Raw genomic sequence first — 26,326 nt, forward strand, 5'->3', positions numbered from 1 at the left:
AAAAGCATCGCTTACATCACTTCAGAGTTCCTACTGGCGGTGCGAATGCAACCAGGAAACCGGCCATCGGGAACCATCAGTTCTCGGGGAACCACCCTGGTGGCTAGTTCCTATAACAAAGTTCTTATAACAACCCGGTAGCCTGGAAATCCAGACCTAAATCTAAAAGATGAATGGTCTGGCGTCGACTAATGAAAATCGGGCAGCTCGAGGGGCAGCACCAAGCATGCATTTGAAAATCTCACTGCACGCAATGGGAAAACACTATGACCAATCACAACAATAAACCCCATAAACCCCAGGGGAGCTAATTGGTAGATTATACAAGTCTAACTCGTTCATTGTAGCGGCCAAAGCCGTTTCAAACAACTGGTGTTCATCCATAGCCATCTTGCAATGTTTGCAATGTTTACTAATGACTTTGACGTCACAGCGCTGTCATCATCTTTAGCTCGCCTCTGGCCCGCCTATATCAGATAACCCGATGTGATTGGTGCAGCTCAGATCGAGGGGCATATTTAATGAGCATCATTACTCGACACCAGAGTAACTCGCTGAGCAAATTCAACTTGTGCTCTCGCGAGAACTCTGGATTACCAGGGTAACTACCCGGTGCAAAAGCCCCTATTATTGTACCATGCATTTTTTTTTACCTTTTTTTTTTTTATTTAAAGAAGAAACCAAACCAATGTATAGTTGACATTTGAGGCTTAGGGCCCTATTTTAACGATCTGAAACAAGTGTCAAGCGCAAAGCGCAAGTAACTTTGTGGGCGGGTCTTGGGCGCTGTTGCTATTTTCCCGGTGGGACAAATTACTCTTGCGCCAGGCGCAAATCTAAAAGGGGTTGGTCTGAAGTAGCTTCATTATTCATAGGTGTGGTTTGGGCGTAACGTGAAATAAACCAATCAGAGCGTCATCTCACATTCCCTTTAAGAGCAGACGTGCTTTTTCCATGGCAGATTGCTATTGTAACGGCGGATTTGCCGATCATGCCAGGAGCGGTTCACAGCCGAGGAGAGCAACGCTCTCGTCACGGCCGTAAAAGAGAGAAGTTACGTTGAAATGGAGAAACCCACCCAAATTAACTTCGGTTAAACAGGCGTATGATAATTTGGGCAAATGTGTAAGCTAGATGTATGCTTTTATAATAAATTGTCTATCTATCTATCTATCTATCTATCTATCTATCGTAATAATGTATGATTTTCAAAAATGAAAACTGCTGCTTCTGTGTAGATCAGAGAATCAAAGTGTATGCGCGTTGTGCACACGCTACATTGATTATGGCCAAGCATGCGCCCTTCAAATAGCATATGAATAACATGCGCAACACGCCACTGACTTTAAACTATTTTTTCCTGGTTAGTGGTGCAATTGTTTTCTAAACCTGCAAAATAGCATGAAGGAACGTTTGCGCCGGAACACGCCTCCTCTTTGCGCTGAACCCCCCCCCCCCCCCCCGCGAGCACAAGTGTATTTCCTAACTTACCGACGTGCATCTGTGGAGGGAAAAGTCCGCTTTGCGCGGGTGCAAAATAGGAATGATACATGCGTCGGTGTACAAAGTCAATTGCGCTGGGTGCAAGATAGGGCCCCTTATGTTATAGAAAAGTAATCAAAGTTTTTCAGGAAGAGTTTTCAGCTTGTTTTTATATATATATATATATATATATATATATATATATATATATATATATATATAAATATATGGCATGCAAACAATGGTAAAAAGCTATTTAAAACCTTGTTTAATGTAAATTGTGATAATCGTAATTAATGATCGCAATTATAATTTCAAGGGAATAATCGACAATTATGTTTATTTTTGTCATAATCGTGCAGCCCTAGGTTATATACTAGAAATTCTAACCTGTGAGCACATTAAAAAAATCCCCTTTCGCACATGAACATCTTCTTGTGCGCACATGAAAGTCTATGTATATATATTTTTTTTTTTGCAAAGGTCCCAAAATGGTCCCAAAATTGAGCAAAATAGCCACTAGACTAGGTGATGTTCAAGGCAAATTAGTATGAAACACCATTACTTATTACTCTTAGAGCAAATGGCCAATTCATTATGCAAAAGCTCCAATGTTAAAACATCTCAATGAGGAACACTACAAACTAGATTACAGAAATAAATCCCGGCTCATAAGAACAGACAAGAACAAAAACCTGACCACTTATCAGCAGTTAATGCACAGCATAATAGAGATAAAGTACAAATGATTTATTTCCAGGAAACTACTTGTATTAATTACAGCTGTTCGGCAAGATCAGATGCAGAAAATGTAGTTACATTGAGAATCACAAGAGACACAGACACGTAAAGTTACAGAACAGCATCAAAATACCGCTTGGCATCGCCCCTCACCTCAAGTGTGCATGTTGCATTCTCCAGAGTCATCGCCCCAAGTGGGTCCACCGGTCGCCAAGGAAACTCAATCTAGCTCTCGTCTCGCTCCTCTTCCTCCCGCTCCTCCTCCCCCGTTCAGCATGTGAACCTCAGGGCTATCAATGACCTGAAACAAAAGCAGGTGGATGGAAAAACACGAGCGTCATTGGCGGCAGAGCAGTTCCCTGCCAATCATCCAGGCCCGGGATTAAGTGTCAGCGAAGACACGGCCTGTGGGACGGCTGGAGCGTGTCTCAAATGAACGTCTGCCTGACTGCTTTGCATTCACACTCACTGATTCGCTCACTATAAGCGCAGCCATAAAGCAGTTAGATGCTAATTGAGGTGTGTTCCATCAGGAGAAAGTGTCTTGATTAATGGATGTGAGGGACAGCTCTGTGGAAAGCTGGATATTCCCCTGACACTGCACACCAAGCAAACTGCCTGGCACATGACGGGACTCAGTGAAGCTTGGGGGGGGGGGGGACACACCGCAAGAACAAGCAGAGAGTGAGAGCTTAAACGTATGCGATGGCGACTCGAGACCAATCTGAAAGTGTTTCTTTGCAGCAAGTTCTTGTGTAAGCAGATCTGCCCTGAAGATTATCCGCAGAGTTTGAGACAGGTGAATTCCCCATCGAGAGATTATTTTCTGGTTAAATTTTATTCTTAAAGTTCTTCCTGTTTGACATTAATAAATAATTAAAAAGCCCATATGTGTGAATATAAGCCTTAATTAAATCTTTTCCTCATAGTAAGCATCAAGCCCTGCGCGGTTTAAACAAAAAAAATTCAGAGTGCGTTAAAAAAAACGTAATATTTATAAACTTCACAAAGATCAGGAGGGAGATAATTATGCATCTACCACATATTACAATATAAACAACAAAGTAAACAATGTCATAATTAGAATGTGCAAAAGCACTGTATTTTGACTTTGAATGTGCAACACTTTTCCTTTAATGAAATCATTGACTTTTAATGTTTAATAATCACATTAGGCTGTACCGATTCCTGTTTTTCCATCCTCAAATTTAGGACCTCTTAAAATGATCATTAAGATGTTTGTTATGCCATTTAGAGTGCTTCTATTAAGCTCAGATATTACTTTTCATGCAGTATGTAATATAGCTGTCAATGTAAAAGGTCTGCAAAGTTTTTTTATTGTCAAAGTTATTGTCTCCCGCAAGAAAGAACCGATTGTGAACTGCCTGAAACGAGTCGTCAGTAATTCCAGACTCACTTCCTGTTGAACCTATGTAGGTTTGTAACAAATTTGCATAATGCCAGTCTAGGCTCTTTATTGGCTGCCCACAAACAATGTTTGTTTATTAAATTGTTTACTCCATGTAAGCTTCAAGGCTATTTACATGGCAAACACAAGTTCAATATCACAATCCATAACATTTTAATTATTATATAAAACATTTCAACTTGACATAAGATAGAGAATCTAAAATGCATTCAGGTGATGCATTCATAAATATCCCATGTAAACGTTTCTGAATAAAAGCATTTTCTAGCAGTATCATAAAAATTACAGTCCAACAGAATACGTTTAACAGTCAAGGGAACTTGACACGAGACACATAAAGGAGGAACTTCGCCCAACAAAAGAAACCCACGTGTAAGTCTTGAGAGACCCAGTCGAACAACTACTACAGCGAACTAACTACTACTTTGCCTCTCAAACACAGTAGATGTAGCTTGAGTTGGAGGAGGAGTTTGGTTCGTATTCTGCACTGCAAAAGCAAGTTCGCTTTGCTGCACTTCAAAAGAAGGAGGATTCGAGCTGGAATTGATACAGCAAAACTGACGCCATCGTTACTGTTCATATCACAGTTTATCAAGTGCTGAGGAAGATCCGGAGCTGAAATTCAAATAAGGTAATGGACGTTCCTTTTCCGACGCACGACCAATTACAAAAGCCTGGAACATTCGACCAATCAGAGTAGAGTCGGCTCTTGGAAAAGTGGGGATTAGAGAGACTTTAAGGTCCTTTACCGTTTAGACCGTTTAACCTTTACTATTATTAACCTTGGATGCATGTAAACCTATTGTAGGAGACCTCCAAAATAAAAGTATCATAATAGGGACACTTTTTATGACATTTTATGATTTTACTGAAGCAACCCTGAACACATTGATTATCTGGTTAATGTGTGTTTGATTGGGGCTGGAGGATGGTAGCTCTCCGGGAGAAGAGTTGGAGACCCCCGCTTTAAATCTTCTCAGTTAAGTAGAGATCGGAAACAAAAGTATGATAGGTTCACGGGACGAGCAGAATCGAACTCTTATCTCCTGCATAAGCGCCAATGCTTTACTGTTAGGCCACGGCTCAGACTTAACAAGTTTTAAAAGGTTCAGACTTTTAAATATGCATAAAATTACATTAACAAACTGAATGTAATCTAATCCACTTACTCTACTTAGAGAAGAGAAGCCGGCTGACCACATCGGGTGACCAGGCTGACCTGCAAGAGCAATAAAACCCCAAGAAAATCAATTACATGGCTGTTTTAGCAAAGCAAGATCGCTGTTCTGTATTCCTGTATAGTTCCATTGGAAAACAAGATAAGGAGAAACACTTAACAGACGTCGCAAGAGACCGTCTCAAAGACAACAGCCGGTTTCCCAGGCCCATCACCGTGATTGATGTCAATGAAGACACCCAATGTTCGTAGAGGTTCAACGCTTTAACCAAGAACGTACGAAATAAACAAAAGACCTAGATTTAGTCCAGTCACATATTATTTAGTACTGGCTGAAGAAATCTTAAGTAAATCAAGAGCTGTAAAAGCTGCTCCAAGCTCAAAAGGCCTTTCAAAACTCTTCCCATTCTTCACTTAAAGACTAGACGCCCATGCTGGGCAGGCTTGCACTTTGGCTAATGGTGTCTGGCTTTTGACTAGCATGAAAGCACTGGAATTAGATTAAGGCGTAAAACTTACCATTATGTTAAGAGGACCACTGCACAGCAGGATGAAACATGACGGGAACATCTCTAGCATTATAAGCGAATCATACTGACAAACCAATGGAAAGGTATTTTCTAGGGCTGTCAATTTAATGTGCTAATTTAGTGTGAACAACACTTAGAGAAAGTAATGTGATGAATTTATTCAATTAATCATGCCACCCGATACGATTCAAGCTAGAAGTACCACCTTCATGTGAACTGCCAGATAAATGGGTTTTGTGGACTGTCAGTCTGTGATGGGCATTTGTTAAGTGAAATGGAATTAAAACAAACAATATATGATTTATGAAGCAACTTTCTGTAACGTATTCAATGTTTTTTATCAGCCAAATGTAGATTAATGTGTGAACTTGCAATTAATTTGATAAATTAATCGCCATGTCATGGTTAACCGAATCGTTAATTCAATTAACTTTCATCCACCAACAGCCCGAGTATTTTGTTAATCAAGAGCTCAAAACGTAGAGACGGCAGAGAACAGCACGTGTTAATGTTCCTCTAGACAGCTGTGGATGAGACCAGCTTTGAAAGCTTTGCTAGAGATGTGTTTGATTACAGGAACAATGAACGCAGAGCTACTGACAGCAAGACATTCGGGCGGCAGATAAAGGGAACATTTAATAACACTGCATTGAGAGGTGGACGTATTGTGATTGTGTCACGCCTCTGAATCATCAGCCGCCACGTCATTTTGCATCATAAAGCCCATACGGAAATTGAATGGATCAGTTGTGATTCAAGGTTGTTTCTAAGCCTTCACAATATGCAAAAAAGCATGACGCCCGGCACAGAGCAAACTCAGAATACGATCATCATCCTGCATTATGATGCCAAGGGTTCAACCCTTTCATCTTTCAATTTTTCTTTTTTGTCGACTGCCCTGAGCTAATGCGCTGAAGAGTCTGAGTTTTCACCTCAGTAATAATCCAGCAATCTCACTTGCCGAAACCCGCAATCTCGCCATAATGAAGTGGAGTGGTAAGTGTACCTTTGACAAATCAAATTTGCTGTAATGATATGATCGAACGGGCCAAGGTGACATATTCGTGGGAAGTAATCAGGTGGGAGACTTTTTTTTTAACTTGCAAGAACAAAAGGAAAAGGTCTGAACATCAACCTTGGATCACAACTGCACATTTGAGGCACATTTCAACATGCCAAACATGACAAAAGAAAAGGTGGCACCTAAAAGCTAAAGGTGGAGTCTCTCTGTAGAATAACAGAAAAGATACAGGAATGAGGCATGAATAAGTTACTCGTACAGTATATTTTCATGTAGCCAGAATTTTGACTTTCAGCATAAAGTCTGGTCCACATTATAGCTTATTCTGGTCAAAAACTACCCAATTTTGTTGAGTGACACGTACTTTAACAGTGTAATGTAGGTCTTTTAGTAGAGAGTTTATCGGAAAAAGTTGATACAGAGATACAAACTGAATTAATAAAACATAACTCAAATAATTGAACAAGCAATGCCGGCCCATCATGACCGTTTGTTCAGACAGCGGAGAAATTAGCGGGAATGTGTATGATAAGTCCTTCCAAATGTAATAAGTGGGTCAATTACAAAAAAAAAAATTAAAAATATTCTAAAAATCTCACTGTCAAGGTCTTTGGATGTCATCTTTTTATTCATGTTGGCTCCAGATAGAGAATGAGAATGTGACGTCACGCGTTTCACTCAGCGTTGCGGGAAGGCGCCGCCATATTAGGTGGTTACGCTATCCGTCGCCTTGGTTATTTCATAGTGAGACCGAGTGATATTCGTTTGCATTTTTGCGATACGGTTGAATAAATGGAGAAATAGGAAGCGAAAGGAAAGGGGCTCGCCAGGCAGCATTATTTAGAGTAACTGCTTGGCATCAACAACATGGACCCGTACGACCTGCAGCTGCAGAATGGATGAAAGCCCCAGAAGCACTAACACCTTTCACACACCCTGACTTAGTCAATTACCTGGTTTATGGTATCAGTGCCTACACAATGCACGAGTTCAGAAGCTTTACGTCATTAGAAGCTTATGAACATTTCTGATGCGGCTGGGTGCAACTTGCAAACCCACAAACATGTAAACTGCGAGAGCTCAGTCATACTTGAGGTTTCAGGCGTCATTTACGTGGAAATAAATCTGATATGAATCGGATGTGCATTTGCACCTGCCGTGTAAGCGGACAGATCGGACATTTTCCTGTCAATGCGAGTCGTACGTCACTGAAAAAAAGTGTCTTTTTGAAACAGTTTGCGGTACAGATATATCTATAACAAATTAAACAACTCTAGTTGACTAACAGAGTATTAATTTTGTTCATTTGTTCATTAAATAAAAAGCGATCTGGCGTTGTTATTTGTAAATTTTGAGTAATGTTCAAAAAGTTTGTTTAATTAATTCAGCTGCTCTTTTTACCCCCTTTTAAAAATGGGTCCCAATGGAGACCAGAACAGGACAGCATCCAATCGGAAGTTAGAGTCCATCATGGCAGCACTCATCGTTTTCTCAGGAAAAAGGTGGATTCAAAAATAATGCACTGAAATTAACACTCTGGGCCAAAACCGAAACCGAAATTTCTGGATGAACTTGGCCAAAAATCGAAACTGAAAATGATTTTTACAAATTATTTATTTAATTAGATTTTTGTATAATTGTATTAAAATTAGACTAATATTTAATGTTTAAAAAAATACAAGCCAATAAAATAAAATAACCACACTTTTATTGAAAGAAACACTAAAATTGGACAAAATATATTAATATTAAATAACAATATATAATTTTTTATTCAGATCAGTGAAAGAGAGGGTAGTGTCATTTTACAGCATTGCCCAGCACACCATGTTATAGCAACAAAGTATACTACTACTACATAGAAACAAGTAAACTACTACATAGAAATTTCATGTTATGCATTATTTGAGCGGACTTTGCTTGAGTGGTACATGAGTGGAGCGTTCACACGGGGCATGAGCAATTAAGCTCCGCACATGCATAGAGCACAATATTGAGCGCAGCGCCAGTGATAACGACATATAGACCTATTTTTGGCTTTTTTTCTCTTTCAGCCATAAAACAATAATTTTCGGCGGCCGAATTTCGGTGCACCCCTAGATAAAAACATGTACAATACACAGTAGTGTTGTCAAAAGTACGTTACCGACATCGGTACTGAAATTTTTTAAATTTGACGATACCAGCATTTCCCTCTAGCATTTAGCGCTGTTGAACACAATGGCCAATCAGAGACATATATGTTGAGCGCATGAACACAATGTCCAATCAGAGGTGTTTAAGAATCCGATCAACAGCGCTCAAAATCCTGGAGGGAAATGCTGGTATTGTAAAAAAAAAAAGAAATTATTACTTTTGACAACACTAAAACACAGTACTATCAGTGGCTTTCTAGTTTAACGCGCTACTGGTACTAAGTGCCTCAAACAAAACTCTGAAGATTTGATGCCACTAACTTGGACAAGTAGCTCTTCCCCAAAAGCATTCCGCCTTCTTTCGCAACGCGGAAGTAAGCTGTTTTCTTTGAAAGTGTGAGGCTTCTGATTCATTAGCCACTATAGGAAAATAACTGGAAGAATACAAAGTGCTGTAAACCGTAAAATAATTTGTGCTAAAAGACACTTGGTTTATGATTATGACAATACATTAAAATAATATGGTAAGAAATATCAGTTTTCAATACCTAATGGCAGGAAATTGCAAAAAAAAGCTGGCCAATCAGGTTGGATCCGGTGAGCTTTGGAAAGCACTCCCCAGTTTTCTGTGCAATACGCATCAGACAGTCAGTGAACGAACGAAGGCAGATTTGAAAAAGTCAGCTTGATGAACTAATGTAGAATCAACAGTTATGTTGTTTTCTCTCCGTCTCTGTGAGCATTGTCTACACAAAGACAGCTTCCCCCCACAAAGGCCTAAATCCCGAATCTCTGTTGATCAGCATGTAATCCCATCAGCCCCTCTGCTCCTCGGACGCTGGCAAACACGGCACTGGTCACATGGGCTCCGGGTCAGGGATGAATGAAGTGCACACAAACAAACAGAGCTGAGTCACAGCGCAGTCGTTTGTGTGACGGGTTGAGTTGTGTCAGTGGTTGGGTCTGGAAGCTGTCAGCTCAATGTGTAGCAGACGTTGATCCTGAGGTCGCTCTTGCAGATCTGCAGACTGAGCATGTGGACACGGGCATCTGTCTCCAAACAGAATCTGACAAACCTGACCGGAATGAATTAAGTCATCATGACGTTTCCAACACGGCTCGTGTGACCTGAACTCCCCTATCCTGACCTGGACTCTCCTGTAGCCTTCCAAAGGTTTCTTAACCCTTTAAAGTCTGCAGTATCATATTTAGGCCTCTAAATGATCAAAACTTTGCTGAAAACCTGTTGTACACAATCTAATACATGCCATCTATCATCTGATTAATAGTTTATACTTTATACGTTTATACTTTAAGTCAAGTCACCTTCAATTATATAGTGCTTTTAACAATAAAGATTGTTTACAAGATTGTTAACAAATTAAAGGGCTTTTAGTATAATTGTAAAAATGTCATATTTGACATACATATGTCAAATGCCAATGTCACACGTGTCGTTTTGTTGTGAAACCTTTACTGATTTTTATAAAGCATAAGAATAAAGTCTATATAACATTTTTTGTTAGTAATATTTCAAGATGCACGCTTACTTGACGCAAATTACTTAAGTTTACTTCATCCATAATTATTTGTACTTTTTTTAAATCCTGTTAACCCTTTCCCGTTTTTTTTATTTTACGTTTTTCTGTGTTTTCACTGTTAAATGGTAGGGGGCGCTATGACACATCTTCTGAAAGAGTACTGAATCTCCTGATCAAAACACAGGCAAAAAAGGAGCAGAAACAAGCTATAAAAGCATTGCGTATGCACGTTGTAGTCTTTGAAAATAAAAATGTTTTAATGAAACTTACCCACATTCAGGTGTTGATAATAAAAAAAAAAGACACAAAAGAAGAGGATGTCTTCTTTATTTTGATAAATTGCATGTTCAGATATTCATACAACAAAATATTCCAGGGACCATGAAAGTTTTGCGAAAATTATCAAAAATTTGGCGGTGGCTGGCAACTTTTTTTTAGAAAAAGCTGGCGGGAAAAGAGTTAAATGCGAGTATCAAATATGATCCATCAGACGTTTGAGGAACGTGTACTTGTTCCTCTCTCAATCGTCATTGAATTGCACTGCATTATAGGCTTTGCCCTCCAATATGACCATAAAAGCAAGCATTTAAACATCATCTTACTAACGATCCACATCTAAACATTACGACCGGCAACAGCAAATTGTCAAAAAGTATGATAGTATTACCCTGTTTTTTTGGATAATACAGTATTACCAAGATTGTTTATATGCATGCATACTGTATTACTGTATAACTGTGGTAAATAACATGGTGCATGAACATGGAAATCATTCAGTACCATGGTAAAGTACCTTAACAGTAACCGGCCATCAGTGGAGGAAAACCTCTAACGTTAATAGTTTGTTTTCCTCTCAATGGCAACTAAAAAGAAACTGTTACTAATATTTTCACACTCAAACCAAGTGTTTGTCATGTTGAAATGAAAAACTAGTATGAAAGGCACAAATATATATTGGTGCAATGAATCAAAAACCGATTACCATGGAAACTATTACCACGGAGACAGGTGCATTTAATTACTCCAGTCTGATTCATTTTGTTTGTGGAGGAAATTAAAAATAAATGAAACTTTAAAGCAGTTTGCAGTTCACAAAATCATTCTGATAAGTGTGTCATGCATTTACTTTCTAATGCAATTATTTTCTTTGTGTTGTTCATCTGATTGAGCTCCAGTCTCATAATTGCACGAGATGACAACAGTTTAATTGTTTAATGAATGATTTGGAGCAGCGCAATTCTAGATATTGCATGTGCAAGTTTCACATTCTAAGACAAAACTGTCAATCCCCAGCAAGTGTACAGCTTTTCTGCTGTATTCTCACTTTGCATTGAAAAAAAATTAAATTCCTGTAAAATAACAGAAATTGCTTTCATTAAACATTATCGTATAACAACTTAATTCTCAATATTATATAACACAATATATTCCCCATAAAGGAAGGTTTGTAACCTGAATGTGAATGTTATGTTCAAAATAAAGCCTCTGCAATGCAATTACAGCACAGGTCACACTAACATATAAACGAATGTCATGTAGATGATCAAAGTGTTATAACTTTTTCACAGTTTGCAGCTTTAAACTTCACATCTGCACAGGTTTCAGCTGGACAAGCAGCATTTTCCCATTTTACAATATGGCACACATGTGAAGAGCGAATAACAAAGTTTTCATTTTTTTTTTTTTTTTATGGGTTTTGGTACACAATCATTTAATGATCCCTGAAAAGGTATTCATTTCTTTCTTTTTTTTTAAACCAGTACTGACCCAAAACATTTTAATGGTATTGTACAATTGTCTGAAACGGTTACACACATCAGTGGCCGGATGTAATCAGTGTTATTTTTTTCTCCCAGACACCAAAGCCGCAATTGTATCATTAAATGCTTTAAGAATAAATGTAGCGTACTTGCAAAGTGCGGCAGCATTCATCTATAAAACACTTTTATATGGAAAAGTGTGATCACATAAGTCAAAAAGCAACATCCAGTTTTATCAAAGCAACTATTTTGATCATGAGTTTAAAGGAATTGTTCACCTAAAAATGAAAATTATCCCCTAATTCACTCACAGCCGAACACAATCTGAATTATATTAAATAATACAAACCTGGCTCTTCCCAGCTTTGTAATGGCACTGAATAGCGCCCGAGTTTTTAAAGCTCCAAAAAGTGCATCCATTCATCATAAAAGTAATGCATACGACGAAAGAAGAAGAAAGTCACATACACCAAGGATGGATTGAGGGTGAGTAGATTATGGGATAATTTTCATATTTAACTGTGGACTATTGCTTTGTTTAGCTAAATAAAAAAGCCAGATTATCCAACTAATATTTCCATGAACATTTTTCAATACATTATATCGACTACAAGCCTTAAAATAATGCTTATATCAATATTCAAAATCTTAAACCGTGGTTCTCAAACTGGGGGGCTTTGCGTTATAAACAGGGGAGGCAAGGCTATAGAGAGATAGTGTACAGTCAGCAGATCGTTATGCAAATTAAACCTCTTCAGGGTGATACAAGACCCACTGCGAAATTATCCCACTTATTATACGGCTATTTAGATATAATTGAACAAAATATTAATTTGACATTTTATTACCTCAAAATGACTCGCAGTACCCGCTTGAGCGGACTGTTATAAGTTGTGGCGGTTGTTGACATTGAATAACAGACCACTATATGAAGCGATTGAAGAAGAGCCCTGTAAATATATGAATGAATGATGCATGGCTCTGCACTAAGCATGAACCAGTTTGTGAAAGGACTGCCAATGCCAGATAAACGTAAAGCAGATGATGAATCTACTTCAAACATCACTACTATCAAAACAAAGACAAGAAAACATGACTAGACATATCTTGCCCTCGGATTCACCAGTACAATAGTGGGTGATGAAGAGAGACCACAGTGTGTTGTGTGCCTCAAAATATTAACTTCTGACAGTATGAAGCCGAACAAGTTCAGACGCCACTTAGAGACTTCACATAACAAAGAGAAGCCCATTAAAGTTAAGAAGTTGTAGAATTGTATTTATTACAATGTTTCAAATAAATCCTTTATTATTTTCCCAGTAAGGTCATGTCTGAGAGTCTTTATGTGGCTGCATGCAGATATTTTTCTCAGCAGAAAACGTTTGGCAACCATTGTTAAAGACAACAAAAGAATAAATCCATAGATTGTGCTCAAACTTTGCTCTCACTGACGAGGTTTTTCTGCTCATATTACATGTGCAATTGTGGAAAAACTCCAAAGTAACCACACATGTACGGATACTGCTGTTAGAAGTTAGAAAGTAGGATTAGATTACACCTTGTGAAGCAGACATCAGCAGGGCTGGTGTTTACAGGATACACTTAAAAGTTCTTGAAGATCGCTGTGGCATGGGTTTCATGTGGCATGGGCTAGAAAAAAAATGCACCACCCTTTTAACAGGGTCATATGATGCTTTATGTTTTCCTGTCCCTTTAGTGTACAATATAGGGGTGGGCGATATGATTAAAATCTTATTTCACGATACCGAGGTTTTTTTTTTTGCTTTAAATAAGCTTATTTTACGATATAAACAAAATTTGATACTATTAAAATGTCATACTTCTTGTCACCAATTTCAATATCACAAAAAATACCTCTCAAGCTTACAGAAGACAAGTAAACAGTGAGTGATAAAAATAACATCAAAAAAATTAATTACAAGCAAAAGGACAACAAACTACAAAAGAACAAAGACACAAATGAAGTAGACCTACCTGAAACACTTCAAACACTAGAAATAATAAATAAATTATATAAAGTAATCAAATGTATAAAAAAGAACAAAACATCTTCAAACTATTCACTACATCCAAAGATTTAAACCACCAGTGAGGAGCAGTGAGAATTGGCTGACTATATTAATGCCAAACCAAAGTCCATTCAGAAACCACCTCCTTTCAAATCGTGTGTTACCCAGAACCAGTAGAGCACAGAACAGTCACGCATTATCAGCACTTGACCTTGGCATTATCACTTATTCTAATAGTAAATCAAACCCTGAATAAGAAATGTCTGCATAATTCACAATTTTCCTTTTAAAGGTCATTGAAAGTCTGACAACAAAACCCGCTGTCATCGCCAACTTAATTTCATTGTTTTTCTGCTCTCTCTCTTTATTGAGCTGGGCTATATGCATGCAAATTTAAGAGAGTAGCTGGAAGATTGAGGGAACAAAACAGGGACTTGTTTGAGTTTCTTATTTTTTCACCTACAAACGATATATTGTCTATTATCATGAATTTCCCTTCACTGTTTCATTATGGATTAATCCTACATTTCTATAAAAACAGTAATGGTGTGTATGGGTGAATCTCACTAAGATTTGCACAAGTCATATTTAACCTTAGTTTCAAAAGTAAAAATCTCTATCTATCTATCTATCTATCTATCTGTCTGTCTGTCTGTCTGTCTGTCTATTATTAAAAAAAATTTATAAAAAAGGAAGTGTATTTTAAGTAGCATTGAGAATTTAAGATTATTTTGGAAAAAAAGCAAATGAAAATAACCTTACCCCCAATTCTCTTTACTGTAAAGCAAACTACTACTACTACTACTACTACTACTACTACTACTACTACTACTACTACTACTACTACTACTAATAATAATAATAATAACAATAATAAACACATGGTTATACTCTGGTACTTTTTTGTAAGTCAAATGTTCAGCTGTCAGTAAAACACAGTACTCTGCAGTTTAACTCTGAGATCCAGCTTTGCTGTGTGTCCATGACAGTGTGTCTGTGTGTGTGGCGACTCTCGGGTCTGCGTCAGCTAATGAAACTGAAGGGGTCTAATTAAATGAGTAACACCCTCTATTAATTTTGATCTTGCTCTTCACACTCACCTAAACAATACAAAGCACTTTAACAGAGCTCTCATCCCCTCTCCATGCGCTCTCACAACGGTGCTTTACTAGAGCAAAAAAGCCACACTTCACTAAAACAATACATTCAATGACGTGTGTCCTCACATCAACCCAAAAGCACAGACGGCATGTTAGCAAAACCGAAACACACACTCGAGGGAAAAAAGCTCCCCTCTAACTAAAAAACAAATAGAGAATGCCTTCATTAAAATATACATTATATTATACTACACAGTGGGATCCAAGGCCCTGTTTACACCTGGTGTTAAGATGCGTTTTGGTCGATCGGATCACAAGTGGACGACACTAAATACAGGGGTAAACAGGTTCTAAAACGTTTCGAGTTTGTCCACTTTCAACCACTTCCAGAGGTAGACGAAAACGCATTCGCCTGGATTGCTTTCATAGTGTAATCGCTCATGTGATCAAATGTGTTCAAACAGCCACAAAATACCGCCTTCTCTGCGCCTACTGAACTAATGCGTGAACATTATGGGAAGCGCACTAGCCAGGCGGGATTTAAACTTTGTCGGATGAAGAACCAAAGTTTGGTTTGAAGATGAAAAACATACCAAGCACAATGTTCTCTCACCATTCCTGATTTCTAACACACACTCACAGTGTTCGGCTGGTCTTCGGCTGTCAGAGCAGAAACTAAAGCTGATGTTTTTCTGTTTTTTTCTGGTCACATTCATATGTAAATTGCGAGAGCTTATTTCGTCCATTAGATCGAAAAATCTGAAAAAAACACATACATTTACCCAGCCATAGACCCTCCCCTCGAATAAATCAGGACAGAAGTGGTTGAAAGTGGACAAAAGTGACAGATTAAAACACCAGGTGTAAACAGGAATGCGTCTCCCTCGTCCACTTGTGATCCGATCGACCAAAACACATCTTAATACCAGGTGTAAGCAGGTCCCAAAAGTTTATACACACACTCAACCTCCACCACAGTCAGTCGACAGCAACAGGCCTTCCCCCTCTTTAACCATACCTCTGCTTTCACAGACTCATTTCAAAGGCTGTTTGCATTGCACCTCAGCCCATTCTCTCCTGTTTGACCCAGCAGGGCTCGTGAGTGGGCTGTGCAATTACACAGCAGGGGAAGACATCATAAATAGCTGAGAGACATGGAGCCAATAAGAAAAGAAAAAATCCTATTTTCATTTCCATCAGCTCCAGACCAAACTGCTGTTGCATGTGTTGTCTTTATCCATGCCTCGAGAAACAAAGCAGAGCCCGGAAAACCATCGGCAACAAAGAGATGGATTCAGATCCAGGGCCTGGAAAAAATGTACTAGTGAGGAAAGAGAAGAAAGCAGGAAAGAAAAGCGAAATGAACCAAATAGGTGGGGCAGCCCCCGACTAAAGGTTTTCTAGTCGACTAGGAGTCGTTCTTTTTAGTTATTATTCTACTAGTCGCACGTTTATGATATTAATTTAACTACTTAAATATATACCGGGGGGTTGAAGCATCGGAAAATGGTTTGAGTTTCAGGGCTGAGAGATAATACTATATGTACAAATTTTCTACATTACTGAGAAATACTAAACCATAAAAATAAGCCTTTAAAAAATAAATGAAGCGCTCAAGCGCACCGGCAAAAGTAATGATTATAACCGTGTTGGAAAAAAAACAGAAAGGAGATTTATTAATAAACTAGTGTTTTCTGAGTCGAAAACTTCAAACTTCAGTTGATGACGCCAACACTCATCTCTACAGTATATATAGTGGATGCGTATTGCACATTAAGTTAAATCAAGTCATGCAGTAAGAGCTTTATAATTTAACTTCCACACGAACACTTGCGCCTAATAATAGTACCTCTAGGATAACATTGATGTTAGCGCGAGTGGCCATGTAAAGTGGCTAACGTTAAGCTACTACTTGCATGTTTCAAATGATAAGCCATAATTGATATCAATGAATGAAAGGCAAATGTTTAAATTTCCTAAAACTTGGTCAACTATGCCTCTAAACTAATATTCAGTCGACTATTAGGGGGCACCCCAAGAAATCAGTGAGCTGATGCAGCCTTGCTTCTGAAAGACATAAGAAAAACTGTGTGCATTTGTGTGTGACGTCTTCAATTTGACATCCACAGCACTAACCCTGGCTCCAAGAGCCTCAAGTGACATCTCAAGTCAAGTGTTGAGACTTCATAAACGGTGAAAGTAAATCATTGCTCACCAGCTCCTTAACTTATACTGACATTCCACATCTCAAAGTAAGCTTTTCGTTATTTTTTTTTATTTTATTCTAAGGGGAGCAGAGAAAACGATGGAGGGAGAGAGAGAAAAAGAGGGAACGGGCAAATGCTGAGACGCCTACATGAGGACCATGACTCTGGGAGTTTGTTGCAGCAGTTTTTCAGATTGTAACTACGCAAGGAAATTGAAACAAGGATTAATATAAATAAAATAACTAATTAGATAACGATTTACAATCATATGATGATCACATGATTTTTTTCCTTCCCAAAATGTTGCATTGATACTTCAGATTGGTGATTCTCAATCATGCAGACACGGCCCATCAGGGCCCTTACAAACTTCCAGAGGGGTCGCAAGAATTTAAATCAATAAATTATTACTATAAAATCATTTAAATCTAAATTAAAATGCAAAAAAAATACATCACCCCAAACAAAACAGCTTTGTTATCATTCTAAAAAAAGTTGTATAAATTAACAGCAATGTATTATGAACAACTTATTCATTTTTAGTTAATGATGTTAATGAATTATGGACTGTAGAGTAGCTACTTTTTTGCACACATTCATATTAGACGACTAGTCATTTTTAGTAGTTGACTAATCACCAGGCAGTCATTTAAAAAAAAAAAAAAAAGTAATATATTTTTAGTTTTCATGATAATTTTTGTTTTATTTTTGGTCATTTTATCATGTGCTTTTGTCATGTCATTGTCTTCATTTTTTTCATGTTTTATGTTTATTTATTTTTGTTAATAATTGAAGTGCTTCAACTTAATTTCAGTATATTGCCGAGGTAACATTCCTAATTTTCAACTAATATTTATATTGTAGTTTATTTCAGCTTTATTTCAATTAACAGAAATATGATTAGTTTGTCAACGATAATAACCCTGACACCAAGTCAATGTAAATTACTGAATACACCATGCTTTTTTCTAATTAATATACACACCCAACACATTGACTAGCTCTTCTTGACCTATTCCATGTACATATAAAAAAATAAATAAAAAACAACGCAGGTGGAAATGTGGTGTCTGTTCTGTTTGAAAGAACCATATGAGTAATCCATTATAAAGTCAAAGCGCTCTGCAGTTACTACAGGAAAAATATTGAGCTCCTAAATGTCAAAGTAAGAACTTTGTCTAATTAACATAGCCCACCTGTAATTACATGAGTGACTTTAAAGCTCTGCAGATATGAAATGGCTTAGAAAGCCAATAAATGAATATGGAATTAAAATATGTGGATGTCAGAGACATTTGACTATAACACAACAGTTGACATTCTCCGCCCCAGCGCCGGCTGATTAACCTGTCTGCATGCGAGCGCACGTCATCCGACTTAATCGCTGCACTCCATTGAGGTCTGCTGATACATTATAAATGTCAGTGTTGATACCGGACCACTGACTTTCCAAATTATACTAATGAGAGATTGAGCACAATGCAGGTCTGTCGATGACTCCTTGTCAAATGAAGTGTTTTTCGGTCAAATATCAAGAATGTTTAACATTCGGTGTGTTCAGATGACCACAACTCACCTTCCATGAGTCGATAATGTGACCACACACAGATCGCAAAGCACTCTGGGAGTTTCCCTTACTTTAGGTTAAAGGGCCCTTTAACCGTAGTTTAAGAAACGGTTCACACTTGAAACCTTCAAAGCATCTCTCACATCGAAATGACATGAAGAAATGCGAAAAAGGGTGTTAAGTTTGCAGTTTAAATACTGCAACTTTTCCCATTTAATTTCCAGCAAAATGACAATAGGTCATACTTTACATTAGGCGGCCTTAACCATTTGATATACTTATTACATGTAACCCTGTTCTGGTGTCAATGCATATGTTGGTGAATTGTAATAACAATTAAAGTACTTTAATTTAATTGACATTAGTTACACCCCTAACCATAACCCAACCCTTATAATCATAACACTAAACCTACCCTTACTCGTTAACATAGCCATACCTCAAATGTGGGAATTTTCCAGAACGTGTAGTTCCACAATAGTCTTTTATGTTAGTACATAGTAGTTAAGGCCACCTAATATAAAGTGTGATCAAAAACAATATCATCATAACCAACAGAACAATATAATATAAGTCCCATGACCATAATATATGATCATACCCTGCATTGTTGGGGGAATAGGAATTGGGATGCACTGATATTCAAATTTTGATAACATTATGAAAAAGCTGGTAATTATTGTAGCTGATAACAGATACTAAAACTGTATTTATTTATTTAAGTAAATATGAAAAATAAAACACTAAAAACAATCATTTTAAATGCTACAAGTGAATTTAGGCATGACTACATTTTTTTTTTATATTATATATATATATAAAATTATTATATATTTTTTTTTAAATACTTATTGATACTGAATTATCTGAAACACTTCCAATACTCATTTTCCACAGAATAGATACACGATACCAGCTGCGCTTTCTCTCTCTCATCTCTGACCGCAAGTGACACACAAACCTGCCTCCACTCACTCACTCATTTTCTCTGGATGGATATTGTTAGTGTTACAAGGGCTTGAATTTCAGCGTGGGATTGCGCGTATTGTGCATTATTTTATTCATTCCCACAGATTTTGTGCTCACACGCTCAAAGTGCGCGCTAAATTGAGTTCTTTTTTGCTGCTAATTGCACTTAAACAGTCAAATACACACAAAATAATTTCAAAATGTTGGTCTTGGCGAGTATTCACATAAGCACAGTCAGTTGTGTTTTAAGTCAATGTAAACAATTGAGAAAGAAAACACATGTGTAACAGCATAATGCATAATGTGCGTCAGGTCTTAAAGTGGCAGCAGGGATATTAGGCTGCTGTCACTTTAAGACCTGACAAAGTTACCTAGTAACTTTGGAAAACTACTAGCCACAGCGGCTGGTGAGCAAAAAAAGTTAATGTCAAGCCCTGGAACTAAGTATGCACAAGTGCGAAACAAGGAACAAAATAAAACAGGATTGGGTTAAACCAAATGGATTGGATTAACAATTTTAAGTGTTAAATAAACTCATGAGTCTTTTCCCTACTGTTCATAGCCTGTTTAAGCCAGATAGAGTGCTCATTAACACATACGTTTTGTACAGGGAAATTCCAGGGAGCGCAGATCGCCGAGATCCCGCCAGGGAGAACGCAAGAGAGGATGAACTGCACTGCCTTCAAGAGTAGCACAGTGATGCTGATATATCAGCGTGAAGTGCAGAGACAAGCCAAGAACGACAACAGATGGAGACTCCCATGCATGTGTGAAGACACGTCTCTCTTATATTAGCCTGCCTAACTTACAAACCTCAGCGCTTTCCCTCTTCATCTGTCTCTCTGCACCGCTGGATGAGGCAGGCAAAATCGGTTTCCAGGAGCTATTCAACAGATGTTCCCACAGTCTGCATCTCAAAGACACTGAGAGGCAACACAGGACAAGCCACACAGCATTAGCCTACTAGTTTAATTAGAAAGGGCTCTCAGTGAGCTCGAAGCAAGACACTGACATAGACAACTATTATCCTGAAAGGATAAAGGTGGAAAAGAAAGAGCATGATGAAAAGGAAGCGAGCAGGCAAGAGAAAATGTGACAAACCGTTTTCCAGGTTGACGCACCAGCAGTCAGGAACAAGACAGCTGCAGTATGGTTTGTTTAGGGCCGGTGGAGGCAATGGGCAAACTGGGCAAATGTCCAGGGCGCCAGACTCTAGAGGGCGCCGGCGCCGCACCATGACGAGCACGAGCGTCTCAAACTTTGTGATCGACGATACGTTTACAAGCAACCAAATAAGCCATAATGTAAACACCTTAATTGATCCAAATGAACTCTATCCAAATGAAATTTCGATCGGATTGAAAGGGGTGGTTTATTCCTTTTCTAATAAGATCGAGAGAACATGTAGACACTTGATCGGATTGAAAAACGAAACTGAAAGCACTGCACATGTGCAATGACGTAGAAATAGCGTAATGACATATGACATGTCATATAAATGAGTGTCCTGTCATTCTGAAATTCTCCTTTCACTCAGCGTCTGTGAAGTGGAGCAGGACAACATCCCACCAGTCCTGGTTTCGGATTCTGACCCACAGACGACTGGTTTTGGGCGCAGGGACGGGCATTTTCACTGCGTGATGAATATAAGCAGCACGGCACAACGGTTCATATGCTCATTGTCTCCAAATTATGACCAGATTTGGATATTAAGTCTGCTGTTTAAAATAAATAAAGAACCAATGTCATGCGCAAACAGTGGGAAACTGTATATTTTGTGCACATCAACCCGATCACTTTAGTGTTCATGTAAACGCTTGCGTTCGGATTCATCAATCGAAATGAATTCAGTCCGACTGAAACAAAAGGTGCGCATTTGAACATAGCCAGTGTCATAAAATTTCACGATTTCCATGCCGAAATTTCAATTAAGCACCAAATCGGTCGCAAATTGGATTACTCCAATATAATTGAAGAGTTTGCAGCAGCCAAAGCAAGAAAGTTCCTCTTTTAAATGGTGAGGCAACTGTATTAATTACACCTGTCTTAAGTCAACAGTAGGGGTCGATATGTGATAAATTGCCTTTTTTTTCTTAAAAATGTATTCTTAAAAAACATAGGGGGCAGCATATTCCTATTTTGCCCAGAGCACTGGATTGTCTTCCCCCAGCCCTGGGTTTGATAAGAGTTTCGGGAAAAACTACAGCATACAGTAGCTAGAGCAAGCGGCAACCTTCCCTTCTCTCTCTTGAAACCAAAGAGAAGTGAGGAAGTGAGTTAAACTGCAATTCATTGACTGGCTGCTTGGGCTGGCTGCAGAAGTGAGTCAAATCTGTATCTCCCCCATGTTAAAATTACCAACTTTACAGCAGAAAAAAACATGTTTACAGCCTGGATCTCTCTGTGGCTTTGGTCTATACAGCTAATTTTGCCCTTCATAACAACTGTGAGGGGGGTGCATTTTTTTATAACTCATCCGTTTAGTTGATTAATATTTAAATTTCTGCATTTAAGGGTGTGGCCACTTGAGTGACAGGTGGGTTGTCGCTGATGTCAATGCTAGCCGTTTGTCTGCTGTTACTAGCTGTCACTTCACCTCAGCAAATGTTGCTGCTGAACTTGCTTTCTCTGCAGTGTTTGTGCTTTTTTTTCAGGATTATTTCATACAATTTAATACACCCATTACTTGGGTAACGTTACTTCGCCCACGGCTTTGGATTCCGTCGTTGTCGTCGAGTATCGTTCGAGAGAACAACCAGCGCTGTATTTCAGTTGTTTTCCTCTGTGAACATGACTAATGGATGTCTGACAATTTCGTTGCTTTTTGGAGTTTTCAAATTTAAAAACGTCAATAAAGGCTCGTTTGTTCTGCTCTCACGGAACAGATGGATTATAATATGCTTATGCACCGTCAGGTGAAATCATGCAGTCGTCAGCGCTTTCTCCGTTCATGCAATAAATGCACGTCCTTGAATGAGCGCGGATTTTCTAGCGCATTTACTTGAACTTCATGGGCAATATATCTATGGTTTAACCCATTTGAGAGGCGGCCAAAACCAGAATTTAAAATGGACTGAATAAGCTCTCGACGAACTTGACGAGCGATGCCGCGCTGACGGACCATAGACTATAAAAAAGAGTGACTGACATGTATGCACATAAATCACTGTCACACACACTCTCAGAGTAATATTAAGTTACTGCATAATACATTTTCAACTAGCAGAATAGTACAGAATCACGATACACAGTCTCACTTGTAGCCATGTCTTTTAACTATTATAATATTTCGAAGGGCAAAAACAGGAACTTTTAATTGGCTTGACATCATCAAGTGTCACTTTAGCGCGAGGCCCTGTGCAGTCGCAGACTTGGTACTGTCAATAGCATATAGTTATCAAGCATTACCCAGAGCCGTTAACAGCCTGAGCTAACTCGATCACGTCGAGCTATTTGGGCGTGATTTCTCAGCCTCTTTGCCCATTTTCTGTTATCCGGGAGTGACGCAAGGCCAAGATGGCGAAGGCCGGCTCCGCCCACTTTAGGCTTCAAAAATGCTCTTCAGAAACCTACGGGTGACGTCACGGACACTACGTCCATATTTTTTTACAGTCTATGAGCTAGAGACACCGAGGTGTGTGAAGCAAAGCTGAAAAGAGAACATCCAATGAAAGGTCTGTTTTCTCAATATTTTTTAGGTGAAGGGATACTTCACCTCTGGAAAGATGAATGTGTATTTAAAATAGGTCATTTATGTAGAAGAAATGTGAAGAAATTTTTGAATTCGGAGCTTTCTAGCCTGAGAAAAGCCAGAAAATGTATTTTTTGCTTATGTGGATGAAAGACAACTCCCAGAATGCACTTGCTTCGCTGCCCTAGGAGGCCACGCCTACCGGTTAGAGAGCGCAGTTGAAAACGACAACAAGGTTAGGCTACTAACTTAGTGAGTCTCCGTGACGAGTTTGCCCGTGATTTCGAGATCGCCCAAAATGTGCGGGATTCTGCTTTTGCGTTCTACAGTCGCCATTCATCATGTTTACTGTGGCGAGCAGGACGAGGCTGACGGCCGCAGGAGAACGGCGCGAGGCCGGAGGCGTCATTACTGAGACGCGCCTCGGTCTCGTATCTCTCACGGAGGAGCGGGAATTTTCTTAGCAATGTTAAAACGCACATCAACCGATCACTTGTTTAGCATTCATGTAAACACTACATTCAGACTCACCAATCGGAATGAATTCAGTTAGATTGAAACAAAAGGTGTGCATGTAAACAATGAATGGCGACCGCAGAACGCAAAAGCTGAATCCCGGACATTTTGAACGATCTCGTCTGCCGGACAAGTCCGGGAAAAGGAGGATGGTAACCCCTACTACTCAGCTTTCTCCTACTACTCAGCTTTCTCCACAAAACAAGAGCCTGCTAGCTTAGCTTCCAAAGCTGACACTGTGTGTACATTCTGTGAGTGAGATCCCAGCCTCTATGGCCGGGTTGAAAATATGCGGAACAGCGCCTCCTACTGGCTGTAGTCTTTAGCCTCTGGACAGAAAATCCTCCGATGACGCAAAGTGACGATTTTTGCGCCATTGGAGGATTTTTTCCAGACAAAAAATACATAAATCTCTCCTCTCAGGGGGATATGAGGGTGGAAAGCACGGTAATTCGAAAATACTACAGGTTTTCTACTAATACAAAGCTTAATGCTAAATCCTGAAGTATCCCTTTAAATAATCAGTCATTTCCCCACAATAGCAGTTTATTTTACACAGTGAAGCTTCTTCTCCACTGGCATCCATTCAAATAAACGGCCTTGTATTTATCCGTGTTTTTGCCAATCTTGAAGGCTTGCCTTAATGTGACTTTTGTTCAAACTAAATAGAGTTTGTGTTGGCATGTTGCTAAGCTGGCAACCCAAAATAAGCATAAAAAAAAGCACACAAGCATTGGGTAGAATAGTATATTTTAATGACAGTCCAACTAGGATGGATAGAGCATGTCACATTGCATTCAAGGATTGCTTTCTATGCCAAGGATACATGCAATCCTGAGAATGTGGTTACCTCAGAAGTGAGCTTTCTTAGTGAATGGAAACCAAGTCTGCATTTCCCAGAAGTTTTATTGATTTATATGCATCTATTTATACAAAGCCTTTCAGAGTGTGACATGAAAGAAGACATGCTTCAAGGATGATGAAAAGTGTTGTGATGAAAAACATTTCATGACAGACATCGATCTCTCTACTAGATTTAAGTGGTTGAACTCAGTTGGCCTTTATTATGAACCTCCTGACTTTAGGAGTAGTCAGGCATGAGGGCAGGACTGCGGGAGGCATCCCGATTCACCAGTGTTTCCCTGCGGATCTAAACACCTCCTGCAGATGCCTTAGTTTCAGCAGTAATACATGAGTGTCCATTCTACAATATCCGAAACATTTTCTCATGAAGGAAGCAGATGAAGTGTGTAGCCTAATTTATGTGCCACTCGCAGAACCAAGCGGAAATGCAATCTGTTTGTTTGAGCGAACCAACTGTGCCAGACATGAAAGCATTAGCCGTTAACATTAGCAAACAATAATAACAGTTACAGCTGAAAAGTAGATGAAAATTTCCCAGAAATCGACTCAAACATGCTTCTTCCTACAGTCTTGTGCATGACGTTTGTCTTTCAGCAACCATGATGGAAAACAGCCGAGGAAGCAAGACACTGTCAAATCTGGACAGTCTCAGCCATGTCCTGTTAGTCCCAGAAGAGCTCATGTATGAATGCAGACAGAGCTCAGGGGCAAGTGTGAGTGGTTTCCGGTGTCTGAATCAAGATCCTTCCGAAGTGGGAGGGCAATTTGGTCTCAAAGCGATTCTCTCACAATCTGGGAAGCTCAGTGGGCTTCTGTGCTAAGGCATGTAAATACAAATCCCATTCCAGGAGCCGCAGTTCTGACTACACTGACCCTCTTTCACCAGTGCTACAATATCACCAACCAACTCCAGGAGTCATGAGAGAAATTTAATTTACCATCACTTCATATAGAAATCACCTCTGAAAATACCTGAGAGACGCCAGAGAATATTGGACATGGACACCTCTAATCCGGAATGGGTCTCTTTCATTTATTGCTTTTCGATGGTTTCGTTTATTTCCATACCTGTGGGCCAAAGCCAGCGCATTACCATAACTCAATATTCCGTCACGAATTCAATGGGATTTCGAATGCTCAAAGCATGGAGAAAACGGCAAGAAATCACACTTAAGTCATATATTTTATTGATGCAGATGCTGACTCCATAATAAGGGATTGTGAGAAATCCATCCTTAAGAGGCAGAAAGGTCTCATCCTCTTCTATGCACAGAAACGTTATGATCCTGCAAAGTTTCTGAAGTCAAAGTTTTATTAAAAGAGTAAACTGAACCCTTGCTTAAAATAGATTCAATGCCTCTGCACCAGAGAGAAACCAACAAAAAATCTTAACACAAACACTTGAACTAGTGTAAGATGTAAATTACATAAATATGAGTGGGTACATGCCTTCGCAAAACTCCCCACCACAATGCAAAGATATATAGGATGCTTGCCAAGGGTGGTTCTGGGTGGTTCAAGTCAAATAAATCAACATTCATGTCTCTAGGTATGGCTACGATCCCT

The 26,326-nt window shown here is 38.9% G+C and overlaps 1 protein-coding gene across 1 annotated transcript in view; it reads right to left on the reverse strand.

Annotated features, from left to right (window-relative positions):
- The window catches only part of tjap1 (tight junction associated protein 1 (peripheral)), a 97,600-nt gene that overhangs the window by 58,371 nt on the left and 12,903 nt on the right, over nt 1–26,326 (reverse strand). The window contains exon 2 of the mRNA XM_081350308.1: nt 2,377–2,524. The gene's annotated coding sequence lies outside the window, so the exon portion shown is untranslated. The remainder of the gene's footprint in view (nt 1–2,376; nt 2,525–26,326) is intronic.

The sequence above is a fragment of the Scardinius erythrophthalmus genome (assembly GCF_964197995.2).
Source record: "Scardinius erythrophthalmus genome assembly, chromosome: 21".
NCBI lineage: Eukaryota > Metazoa > Chordata > Actinopteri > Cypriniformes > Leuciscidae > Scardinius > Scardinius erythrophthalmus.